The sequence below is a fragment of the Myxine glutinosa genome, chromosome 5, assembly GCF_964187855.1.
Source record: "Myxine glutinosa chromosome 5, kmMyxGlut1.1, whole genome shotgun sequence".
Lineage (NCBI taxonomy): Eukaryota > Metazoa > Chordata > Myxini > Myxiniformes > Myxinidae > Myxine > Myxine glutinosa.
Genome location: NC_136265.1, coordinates 61,621,605 through 61,634,091, shown reverse-complemented (window position 1 = coordinate 61,634,091; position 12,487 = coordinate 61,621,605). Strand labels below are relative to the sequence as shown.

The following is a 12,487-nucleotide window of genomic DNA, read 5'->3' as shown; positions in this document are numbered from 1 at the left end:
TTCCCAAATTTCTTGTCTAACCCCTCACCGGTACCCCTCGCTTCGTCCCTCATTACCCCCAATTGCTCACTCTGAGCTACCATCCGGTTCCCCATTACCCCCATTTGGTTTCCCATTACCCCCATTTGGCCCTCCAATCGCTCACTCTGAGCATCCATCCGGTTCCCCATTACCCCCATCATTCTGCTTTCCATTTCTTCGCTATTCTTGTCCATAAGGGCCTTCATTTGTATAAAAAAAAAGGTTCAAATCCACCAACGGCGCTGCTACGGTCGCGGGCGCGGCAAAATTTGGTGCCGCTACACCCACGTGTGCGAGGACGCCACTTTGCGCGTCTGATACCCCCTCAACCACATTGCCAATGTTCTCCTCCTCCCTTTCCTCCACATACATTTCCCCGAGGTCCTGGGTCGATTCCACCCTGTCTATCTCTCCCACCGACATCCGATCGCCTTGATTGTCCATGGCGCGATCTCAAAATTCGGGTTTTGCTTTATAAAACAAAATAAATTTCGGCAGCTTGTAATTTTGAGCGCGTTAAGCGCGCTTCGGGTCCGATTTCGGGTCCGATCTCCCTCCTCGACACCAATTGTTACTCTAATAGTACAATTGGTGTTCCAAAATTTGGGCCTAACAAATTTAGTCCCAGGTCCGAATCCAACTCCTCGACACCAAATGTTACAGACGCGGCTTTTAGATGTTATATTGACCGAGCGGTGGTGTATTTAACCGCGTCCGAACAGTTACTCCCCGATTAGAACCCGATTCCACCCGACGTTGACCAGATCGCCCCACAGATATTCAATCGGGAAACCTCTAAAGCGACCGAAAGAGAATGAAAAAGAAGAAGAAGAAGAATACGGAGGAAGAACAGATTTATTATACACACACAAGCAATGGATGGAAGAAGCAGTAACACAGCGAATCGTTAACTTACACTATTCATTTTTACTTAACCCCAAGACAACGAGCAGGACAGGACGTTCACACTTACACAGGGGATATTGCAGGCAGGTAGGGCTTGAGGTGGATTGCTTGAGAGGGAGGCAAAGTCGGGAGGCAGCAGCTCGCAATTCCTCGCGGTTTTGGCGGGAAAACCCTCCGTCGCGTATCCGCTGCGGTAGACGTCACGCGCTGGTTCGGCACACCTGCTCCTCTTCTTGTGGTGGAGCCGTCTCCCTCCTTTCAGCGCGTCTCTCCAAAGCTGGTTTCCTTGCCAAGTACCTCTCCTCTTTGGCTTGGAGCGTTTCGCATCTAACCGCTCCTCTTGGTGCAGCCTCTTTGCTCATCTCCCAGGTCATCTCTAAAAGCAGTCCCTTACAGTCGCTTTTATCACCTCGGGCGAAATCAAGCCGCCGGCTCCGAGGGCACGCCTACCGGGTCGCTCACCGCGGTGCTGATTGGCTGTTAGGGCTGGTTCACTCCTTCCCTCTTATGACGAGGTGGAGACACGCCTTTCTTCTCCGACTCAAAGCACATGGGCAATGGCGGCCTGCGGGATTGAAAACAACTCCCCTTTTGAAAGGAACTTTGGAGAGCGGAGATGTTTGGGGAAATTGGAAGGGCCTACGCTTATTTTGTTTGATACAATGCAAAGTCAATCTAGTGGGAAACACATATTTAGCCTACATGGAATAAGGAAATACACTATTTGAAAGATATATCGTGACCTGCGTGTAAGTTTCATGGAATTAACTAGGAGGACGGCTGCGACCATTATTTACATTACGAGGATGTTACCATACTTTTGTAACGTTCACATTGTAACGTTTTCACATTCGTTACACTTCCTCCAAAATTGTTACACTTCTCAAAAACCGTTACACTTCTCAAATTCGTTACACACTTCTCAAAATCGTTACAATATATAAAAGAACGTTTTTGTTTGTTTGTTTGTCTGTGCAAGCTAATCTCCTGAATGGTGAAAGATAGGAGGAAACCTCGAACACAAAAAATGTTGGACGGGCCCTGGGAAGGTTATAGGCTAGATGACGCGGCCGGTCGAGGCCGCTTTGGCCGGGCTGGGCCAATTTCGCAATTAAAAGCTGAGCTGAATTATAGTAGTCGATCTTCTACGGCCGCAAGTAAACGCTGAATTATAGTAGTAAATTCATTCAAAAAGAACCAAAAATGTCGGGACGGGCCCCGGGAAGGTTATAGGCTAGGTGGCGAGGCCGTTTCGGCCGGGCTGGGCCCATTACGCAATTAAAAGCTGAGCTGAATTATAGTAGTCAATCTTCTATGGCCACGAGTAAAAGCTGAATTATAGTAGTAAATTCATTCAAAAAGAACCCGGGCAACGTCGGGTGCTTTCGGCTAGTGTTCTTATAAAACTCAGCCGGCCAGGCAATAGACTCATTCGCTCACCACTCTGCCAGATCCAACAGACCCAGCACATTTGCCAATCAGCAAGTAAACCCCGACATCATCCGAACATTGCCGAACAGAGATTAGACTCCTCCCCCCCAACGACTCCTAACGAGGAGGCCAAGCCCTGGACTTTGTGGTTGGTGGAGGCGCGATGGGATGATTGAGTAGCACTCGGTGATTGGACAGTGTGACGTCAGTGGTCGAACATTTGAGAGCTGAAGGGAAAAAGACGCCGTCTTGCCATCTATCTTTCTTTTTCTTTCTTTCTTTTTCTCTTTCTTTCTTTCTTTATTTCTTTCTTTCTTTCTTTCTTTCTTTCTTTCTTTCTTTCTCTCTCTCTCTCTCTCTCTCTCTCTCTCTCTCCTGGTCCTGGCTGCATGGTGGACGGTCGCTCCTCCCATGCGCACTCATGCAGAGAACCTTCGGAGCATTGTGGAGTTTTTGCAACGTTGGAGGAAGGGGTGTTGTTGGACTGTGGTGTCTTTCGGGGGAGCTGGGACTGCGTTGCGCTTGGCGGTGGAAGCGAGGAAGAGCTGGTTAAGTGCCTGCTGATGCCTGGGCGTTTTCTGACTCGTGGTTTCGGCACCATTATCGGGGCATGTCCCACGCAAGCAGCTACACCGGCAGCAACGACCAATGCGCACTCAACGCACTTTGGGGCCAGAACTGAGGGTCAGCCCTACAGTAAGGGAAGTTATTTTTATTTATCTTACCCCCTTGTTTGTATATGAGTCTGAGTGGAGACATCTCGTTTAGATAGTAGTTTCACCACAACGTTCATTTTTTAATTCCTTGCTTCATTTTAATAAATTGATTTGTGTTGCATTTTCAACTATGTCGTGTTTCTGTGTCTGTGGGGCTCGCATTAACCCCGTGTTGGCTGTCCGATCAGGTAAGGCTTCAGGCTTTCCCGCGCGAGCGAAAAGATACTCCCGCCAAGGTTCGAAGTATGCCTTGGAGTAAAGCTCCTTTCGGCTACTCGTCTCATGCCGGTCTTCATCGGCCATGGACAGGACAATATCCTCATTTTAAACTTACCCTGTGCTGTGTGTGCATTGACATGCCCCAGATTTGACCTTCCCATTGGTGTTAAGAAGCATGATGGTTTGGTTAGAACGTGTGCCCGTCTACGAACCTTCAGTTCTTTCACAGGCCCACATGTTCGGGAGTTTTGGCAGTACACTTTGCAAGATATCAACTTTTTGGATGAGTTGGTCAGAAAATTCTCCAAACGCTTTATTGTGCAGAGGCACTCCCCTTTCTCGCATGTACGTTTCCAAATATTTTTGGCTTCTTTAAAAGCTTGGTAAGCTGTTCCATGCTACACTCGTTATCTGGCATTGCATGATACACGGCAAGGCCACCCGGATCGACTTCGTTACTTGGGGTTCACACTTCATGAAAAGTGCTGTAATATATAATTTTGTTCATGAATCCGCGATTAGATGTGTGTATGTGTGTGTGTGTGTGTGTGTGTGTGTGTGTGTGTGTGTGTGTGTGTGTGCGCATGTGTGTGTGTGTGTGTGTGTATGTGTGTGTGTGTGTGTGTGTGTGTGTGTGTGTGTGTGTGTGTGTCATGGGAACAACTTGAAAAAACACAGCAGAACCGGATTTGTAACACATGCCAGTGCGTGACGATGTGAACTCACAGGGCTTAAATAGGACTACACTGCCTTGAAAGATCTTATACGGGTCTACACAGCTGTGACCGATCTTAGATGGGTGTACACTGCCTTGAACGATCTTATACGGGCCGACAATGCCGTGAACGATCTTATACAGATATACACTGCCTTCAGCGATCTTATATGGGTCTACACTGCATTGAGTGATCTTATATGGGTCTACACTGCCTTGAACGATCTTATACGGGGGTGTACAATGCCTTGCACGACTTATATGGGTCGACACTGCCTTGAGCGATCTTATATGGGTCTACGCTGCCTTGAGCAATTTTATATGGGTCTACGCTGCCTTGAGCGATCTTATATGTGTCTACGCTGCCTTGAGCGATCTTATATGGGTCTACGCTGCCTTGAGCGATCTTATACGGGTCTACAGTGCCTTGAGCGATCTTATACGGGTCTACAGTGCCTTGAGCGATCTTATACGGGTCTACACTGCCTTGAGCGATCTTATACGGGTCTACAGTGCCTTGAGCGATCTTATATGGGTCTACACTGCCTTGAGCGATCTTATACGGGTCTACACTGCCTTGAGCGATCTTATACGGGTCTACACTGTCTGGAGCAATCTTATAGAGGTCTACACAGCAGTGAACGATCTTATATGGGTCTACACTGCCTTGAACGATGAACCCGTCCCTAATGAACCCTTTAGTTATCCTGGGGGAATGAAACCTTTGGTAATCCCGGGGAAATTAACCATTTATTAATTTTGGGGGAATAAACTCTTTATAGTAATCCTGGGGAAATTAACCCTTTAGTAATCATGGGGGAATTAACCTTTTAGTAATTTTAGGGGAATAAACTCCTTTGTAATCCTGGGGGAATGAACCATTTAGTTATTTTGGGGGAATAAACTCTTTATAGTAATTCTGGGGAAATTAACCCTTTTGTAATCGTGGGGGGATGAACCCTTTAGTAATTTTATGGGAATAAACTCCTTTGTAATCCTCGGGGAATGAACCCTTTCGTAATTTTAGGAGAATAAACTCTATTGTAATCCTGGGGGAATGAACCATTTACTCATTTTGGGGGAATAAATTGTATTAATCCTGGGGGAATGAACCATTTAGTCATTTTGGGGTAATAAACTCTAGTAATCCTGGGGGAATGAACCTCTTAGTAATTCTTGGGGAATGAACCCTTTAGTAATTTTAGGGGAATAAATTGTATTAATCCTGGGGCAATGAACCTCTTAGTAATCCTGGGGGAATGAACCATTTAGTAATCCTGGGGGAATTAACCATTTAGTAAGTTTGGGGGAATGAACTCCAGTAATCCTGGGGGAATGAACCATTTAGTAATTTTGGGGGAGGGAATGAACCATTTAGTAATTTTGGGGGAATAAACTCTCGTAACCCTGGGGGAATAAACCATTTAGTAATCCTGGGGGAATTAACCATTTAATAATTTTTGGGGAATAAACTGTTCCGTAATCCTGGCAGAATGAACCATTTAGTAATTTTGGGAGAGGGAATGAACCATTTAGTAATTTTGGGGGAATAAATTGTTTAGTAATCCTCACATAATTAACCATTTAGTAATTTTGGGGGAGGGAATGAACCATTTCGTAATTTTCGGGGAATAAACTTTAGTAACCCTGAGGGAATGAATCAATTAGTCATTTTGGAGGAATTAACGCTTAAGTATAAGTTTGGAGGAATTCTTACCTGGACCGACACGTTCCTTACAGATTGACTGGGTTTCCTGGATGTTCACGTTTAGCTGCACGGAGTGAACACGGCACAGAAACAACAACAAAGAGCAATCAGAGATTGCAGACCCTCGCCAGTTTGTGTTTTCAGTGGTTTTTAAGACTTTTGTGTTAAAACAAATATGGCCACCGAACCACGTGACCGATGACGTCATCATTATTTTTTTTCTTCGCCAATTTATCCCTAGATTATGCTCAAGAAATTTCATCTTGATCGGATGAAGTTTTGTACTTGTCGAATTCTGACCTCATAATGGAGGCACCTATGACATCATCATTAACATATTTTATTCCCCAAGGAGAGTTCTTTACAATGAGCTATGTCTCAATTTTTTCTATTCAGCGCTTTCGGAGATAAAGGTGCAAACTTTTTCGATTTTTCCAAGATGGCGGCCGAACCACGTGATCTATGACGTCATTATTATCATTAAAAAATTATACAGGTGGAGTTGCACCTATGGTGAAGATTTCCTGTCAATTGGGCCAAAGGTTGCAGAGAAAATCATATTTATTCTCTGCGGACAAACAAACAGACAGACAGACAAACAGACAGGCAGACAAACGGACTCAAATGCAATACCCTCTCCTCAGGCGAGGGTAATAAGGACAACCTGGCATTGCCTTACGGGGTTATCACCCTACCCTATACCCGAAAACCTATACCTTAACCCTAACCCTAACCCTAAACCCTGCCCTATACCTACATGGACAAAATGCCTTCCTCATTGCCAGTTGCCATTCCTATTCATCGTGTTTACTCCAAATCCTATTTACTCAATTATCGTCGTTGCTTCAACATTCCAATTAAGTAACTTTGTGATTACTTGTCGCTATAGAAACAGAAAGCAATTATTTATTTCTGAGCTGTTTACCTGCAGTGTTAACCATAGGCGTAGTTTGACTTCTCTATTTGGGGGCAGGGGCTTAATATCAATAATATGGGTCTGACTTCCAAAATTACCGTTTGTTAGTGTAGTTACAGTGAACTTTTTTACCAACAACTTTGTCATAAAATTTTCAACAAAGCTTTATTATGATAACATGGAGAAGAAAAGTTAATAATTTTGTCAAAAGGTCAAAAGTTCAAAGGTCAGCGTCACATAAATCACCAATTTTCATCCAATTGACCTGAAATTTAAATTTACCGTTTGAGATTTGTCATCAAATTTTCAACAAAGCTTTATTATGATAATATGGAGAAGAAAAGTTAGTAATTTTGTCAAAAGGTTAAAGGTCAGTCACATAAAATGGTCAATTTTCATCCGATTGACTTGAACTTTTAAGAAGTTGCATATTGGGTCACTGAATTGATTCACCCATCAAAAGGTTGAAGCCGATCGTTTTATTTTTAGTTCAAAAGGTCAAAGGTCAAGGTTGCGTAAAGTCACCAATTTTCACCCGATTGACCTGAAATTTAAAGAATTTGCATATTGGGTCACTGAATTGTTTCACTAATCAAAAGCTAGAAGCTGATTTTTTTTTGGATCTAAAGCTCAAAGGTCAAGGCTGCATAAAATCATCAATTTTCATTTTGTATTTTTACTCTCGCCAGAGAAGAGGGTATTGCATTTGGGTCCGTTTGTTTGTCTGTCTATTTGTCCGCACAGAACGTGAGCATGCTTTTCTCTGCAACCGTTGGTCCGATTGTCACGAAATTTTCACCATAGGTGTGCCTCCTCCTGTAGAATAAAAAAAAAAATCAATTATGACGTCATAGGTCACGTGGTATTGGCGCCATCTTGGAAAAAATGAAAAACTTTGCACCTCGACATCTCCAAAAGTTCTGCATAGAAAAAAGTGAAACATGGCTCCTTGAAAATAACTCTCCATGGGGAGTAACATATGTTAACGATGATGTCAAAGGTACCTCCATTTTGACGTCATAATTTGACAAGTACAAAATGTCATCCGATCAGGATAAAATTTGTTGAGCGTCATCTAGGGATAAATTGGTGGAGAAAAAAATAATTATGACATCATCGGTCACGTGGTTCGCCCGCCATATTTGTTTTAATAAAAAAAGCCTTAAAAACCACTAACATGTCCTGGCGAGGATCTGCAATCTCTGATTGCTCTTTCTTGGTTTAAACTGTTTTCGTTACTTTGCGCACACAGAGGAAGAAGAAGAATAATAATAAGAAGAAGATGTGTGAATACAAACGGACGCAGAATGATTTTGCATTTTCAGATGCTTTCTTGTTATTTATAAGACGCAGTTAAAATTTTCAATTTACCTAATTAACATCAATTAAAAAATTAAACTACTCTTAGAGATAATATGTAGTTCTGTGATTTTGTATCGATACTCGAACGTCCTAAATTAAATATCTAAGTTTTTGGCACCTTTTAGCAATTTTGGCGGCCATTTTGAAAAAGATGGCTGCCATGTTGCATTCTCGAGTTGGCTAATCGACTGGATTTAAAGAGCATCTATATAAGAACATAAGTGACAAATTTCATGCTTGTATCACAATGTGAACGATTCATGCTAACGATGAGTGTAAGCTGCCTAACTATAACATTCATAGTTTGTCCATCCCATGCATCCTACCCCATCCCTCATTATTTTCCAAGCATCCCTCTATCTTGTCCTCCCCCGTCCTCTTTTTGCTCTTCTTTTGTTCTGCTATGTCCTGATCCATCCTGCGTGCCAGCTCCTCAATGAGCCTCGACTTTGTCGTTAAAAAAGTAAATGATTTGTTCGTTAGTGAATGGAGTTTGAGTTTTCATCTTAACTAGTAACTACGTTAACTTTTTGACTTCTTGACCTGCATTTGTTCTTTAGGTCAACCACGTGAGCACCTCGATCTTCCACGCCCTCCATCATCTTTTCCTTTTTGAACTGGACCCATTACTCCCACACTTCGTACTCTTTTTCCATGTTCTCTTCCTATTATTTACCTCCTCCCATTGTCTTCGTAACCCCGCTAAGTTGTCGGTCTTTCTTTGACCCCCTCCTCCTCCCGTTGTCATTCTTTGTACCCCCATCTTCTTCTTCCCTCTTTCACATGGCCCGCCCCCCAAACTCCACGTTATTCTCTCTCCTCCCTCAGAAATCATTTCACTTCTTCTTCTTCATTTCTCTCATTGTTCTTTCTTATCTCCCCCTCCCCTTCCCCCGGTCCTCTTCCCTCCCCTCCCCTCACCTCACTCTCCCCTCCCCACCCCCCCTTCTTGCTCCCCTTTTGCGTTCCTTTCCTCTCTCACCCCCCCTACTCTCGCTCCCCTTTCCGTTCTCCCCCCCCCCCCTGACGCCCATTGTTGTTCCCTCTGCCCATCCGACCGCCGATCCCCGGTAAGTCTGACTCCTTTAGACCCAGCGGGAACCCCGCACTTCCTCGGGTCCCACCCCGGACCCGGCTCGTCCCGGCGAGTCATTCGAGGGACCCGTTCAGAGCCGACAGGGGGCGGAGGAGGCGGTCGTGGCGTCCGAGAGGATGTAATGGGACGGGACGGGAAACAACGGCACGGGATGGCGAGAGTTGCGGATGAAAGGATCCGGGGACGGGGCCGGATGGGATCCGCGGGGTCGCGCTCAACGTGGTGAGGGGAAACTTTCGGGGGACAGTTCCGTGTGCAGAGCGGGCCCGACAGAGGAGGCCTCGGGTGCACGGGCCTTTCGGTCCGGGCCGTGTCCGCTCGTCCCGTGTCCGCGTAGGCCTCTCGGGTCCGGCCCGTGTCCGCTCGTCCCGTGTCCGCACGTCCCGCCCTGCGACGTCCGACCCAGCCCGGCCCACCAGACCAAGGCTCGGTGAGAACTTCGTTTCCCACGAGGGGGGGTTGTCTGGCGCCGGTGTTGCCCCCACGTTGTTGAGCTTTGTTTTCCCCGAAAAGTCCGATTGTCTGACCACCTCGTCCGGTTGTTGTGCCGATCACTTTGTTCAAAGATCCGACCGATCGCCTCCTTTTCCGAGTATCGGCGACTCAGAGGTGGCTTTTAAAACTATTCCATTATAGAACCTGCCTTGCATTTTGGAATTTTCGAATTTTCGCTTCTCTCAGATCTACCGGAATCTATACGGTGCACTCACGGCACCACACTTTTTTTTGCCATTGTATTTCGTGCCATCAAATCTGTGGGTAGTTTTCACCATTGTGGTAAAACGGCGAACTTGTAGTTGCTCCTTTTAGGTCCGGGTGAGTGCTGGGTAGGGTTCCCCCTCCGTACCCCTTACCGACGATGCGCATGCTCCATGATGCAGCACCCTGCCGACTGGATCTGGATGACTCAGAGGGGGAACGTGCTTGCTACTGACTGAGCACTTGTGGAGCTCGTGCGTAGGCTCAACCACCTTGGACCACGTTGGTCCACGTCACACCACCTAATTACAAAAACATTTTCGATCTACCACTGAAAAAACTTTCATGGCGCATGGCTTTTGGGCATCTTTTCGTTCTGTTTTTTTTGAACCAAGGTTGAGATAAACGTCAATGAGAAACTATATCGAAAGGCCAGACTCGGTGGTGGAATGGTCGGAGCGTCCGCCCTGAGTCCGAGAGGTCGGCGGTCCAAACCCAGGCGAGTCGCACCAAAGACTTCAAGACGGTACGTGCTGCTTACGTTCAACATTTAAAAGGATAGAGCGCGGACAATCCCCATCGGTCAATCTCTGAGTGCGGTGAAAAAGGCGGCGCCATTGTTGTGACGTTGCTGGCACCCAGAGTGCCCCAGGAAGTGACGGCACTTCCCCCAAGCTCAGTGGCGGTTTTTGTCTCGTCCAACACTCATGTGATTTTGTAAAAAAAAAAGGACAATCTTTAAAGTCTCTTTACTCAGAAAAGCTTCACATGTTTATCATGTTATAAGAAACATAAATCTCCCTGCACATCAAAGGTAGACGAGACCGGTTGGGACAGGCGGGTAGGTAGGTCTTCCTACCCTGGGAGATCATTAATGAGCCAGCTGGAAAACAGGTTGGTGGATGTTAAAGATCCCACTCACGAATAGCAGGTGAGCCATTGCTGGCATCTTAAAACAAATTCCAAATTCCTGTCCTTCGTGTGGCGGAGTGGGGACACGTCCAGGACTATAATCTGAAGTGGGCATGTGCATGACGTACAATTTAAAAAAGACCTTTTATAAGTTCTAGAAAGCATGTGAAAATGCAAAGCCCATACGTGTCCATTTGTATTCAGACGTCTTCTTCTTCTTCTTCTTCTTCTGTATGCTCAAAATAACGAAAACCGTTTTTGTTTTTTTGAATAGAAAATGAAAATTGATGATTTTATGCAGCCTTGACCTTTGAGCGTCAGATCTAAAAAAAAAAATCAGCGTCTAGTTTTTGATTAGTGAACCAATTCAGTGACCCGATATGCAAATTCCTGAAATTTTAGGTTATTTGGGTGAAAATTGGTGGTTTTACATAACGTTGACCTTTGACCTTTGACCTAATGATCTAAAAAACAATAGACTTGTTGCTTTTGATTGGTGAACCAACTCAGTGACCAAATCTGCAAATTCTTAAAATTTCAGGTCAATCAGATGAAAATTGATGATTTTACGTAACGTTGACCTTTGACCTATTGACGAAATTATTAATTCTCCTTCCCCACACCAACCCACTACAAATCTACAACTACCTCTAACATAGACACCATGCAATTACAGCCCACACTGCAAATCTACAACTACCTCAAATATAGACATCTTCATGCAATGACACCAACCCACACCACCAATCTACAACTACCTCGAACATAGACACCATGCAATTACAGCCCCCACTACAAATCTACAACTACCACTAGCATAGACATCTTGATGCAATTACACCAACCCACACTACAAAACTACAACTACCACTCGCATAGACATCTTCATGCAATTACACCAACCCACACTACAAAACTACAATTACCTCTAACATAGACACCATGCAATTACAGCCCACACTACAAATCTACAACTACCTCTAACATAGACACCATGCAATTACAGCCCACACTACAAATCTACAACTACCTCTAACATAGACACCATGCAATTACAGCCCACACTACAAATCTACAACTACCTCTAACATAGACACCATGCAATTACAGCCCACACTACAAATCTACAACTACCTCTAACATAGACATCTTGATGCAATTACACCAACCCACACTACAAAACTACAACTACCTCTAACATAGACACCATGCAATTACAGCCCACACTACAAATCTACAACTACCTCTAACATAGACACCATGCAATTACAGCCCACACTACAAATCTACAACTACCTCTAACATAGACACCATGCAATTACAGCCCACACTACAAATCTACAACTACCACTAGCATAGACATCTTGATGCAATTACACCAACCCACACTACAAAACTACAACTACCACTAGCATAGACATCTTCATGCAATTACACCAAACCACTGCAAAACTACAACTACCTCTAACATAGACACCATGCAATTACAGCCCACACTACAAATCTACAACTACCTCTAACATAGACACCATGCAATTACAGCCCACACTACAAATCTACAACTACCTCTAACATAGACATCTTGATGCAATTACACCAACCCACACTACAAAACTACAACTACCTCTAACATAGACACCATGCAATTACAGCCCACACTACAAATCTACAACTACCTCTAACATAGACACCATGCAATTACAGCCCACACTACAAATCTACAACTACCTCTAACATAGACACCATGCAATTACAGCCCACACTACAAATCTACAACTACCACTAG

The 12,487-nt window shown here is 44.6% G+C and overlaps 1 protein-coding gene across 17 annotated transcripts in view; it reads left to right on the top strand.

Moving 5' to 3' along the window:
* The first annotated feature begins 8,837 nt into the window (after nucleotides 1–8,837).
* HMBOX1 (homeobox containing 1) overlaps nucleotides 8,838–12,487 on the top strand; it is an 82,267-nt gene continuing 78,617 nt past the window's right edge. For 3 of the 17 annotated variants that reach the window (XM_078778118.1, XM_078778117.1, XM_078778114.1), the window contains exon 1: nucleotides 8,838–9,064. The gene's annotated coding sequence lies outside the window, so the exon portion shown is untranslated. Of the gene's footprint in view, nucleotides 9,065–9,106; nucleotides 9,521–10,184; nucleotides 10,316–12,487 lie in introns of those variants that run through there. The other 14 variants (XM_068118120.2, XM_068118118.2, XM_068118119.2 and 11 more) reach the window with 9 other exon arrangements.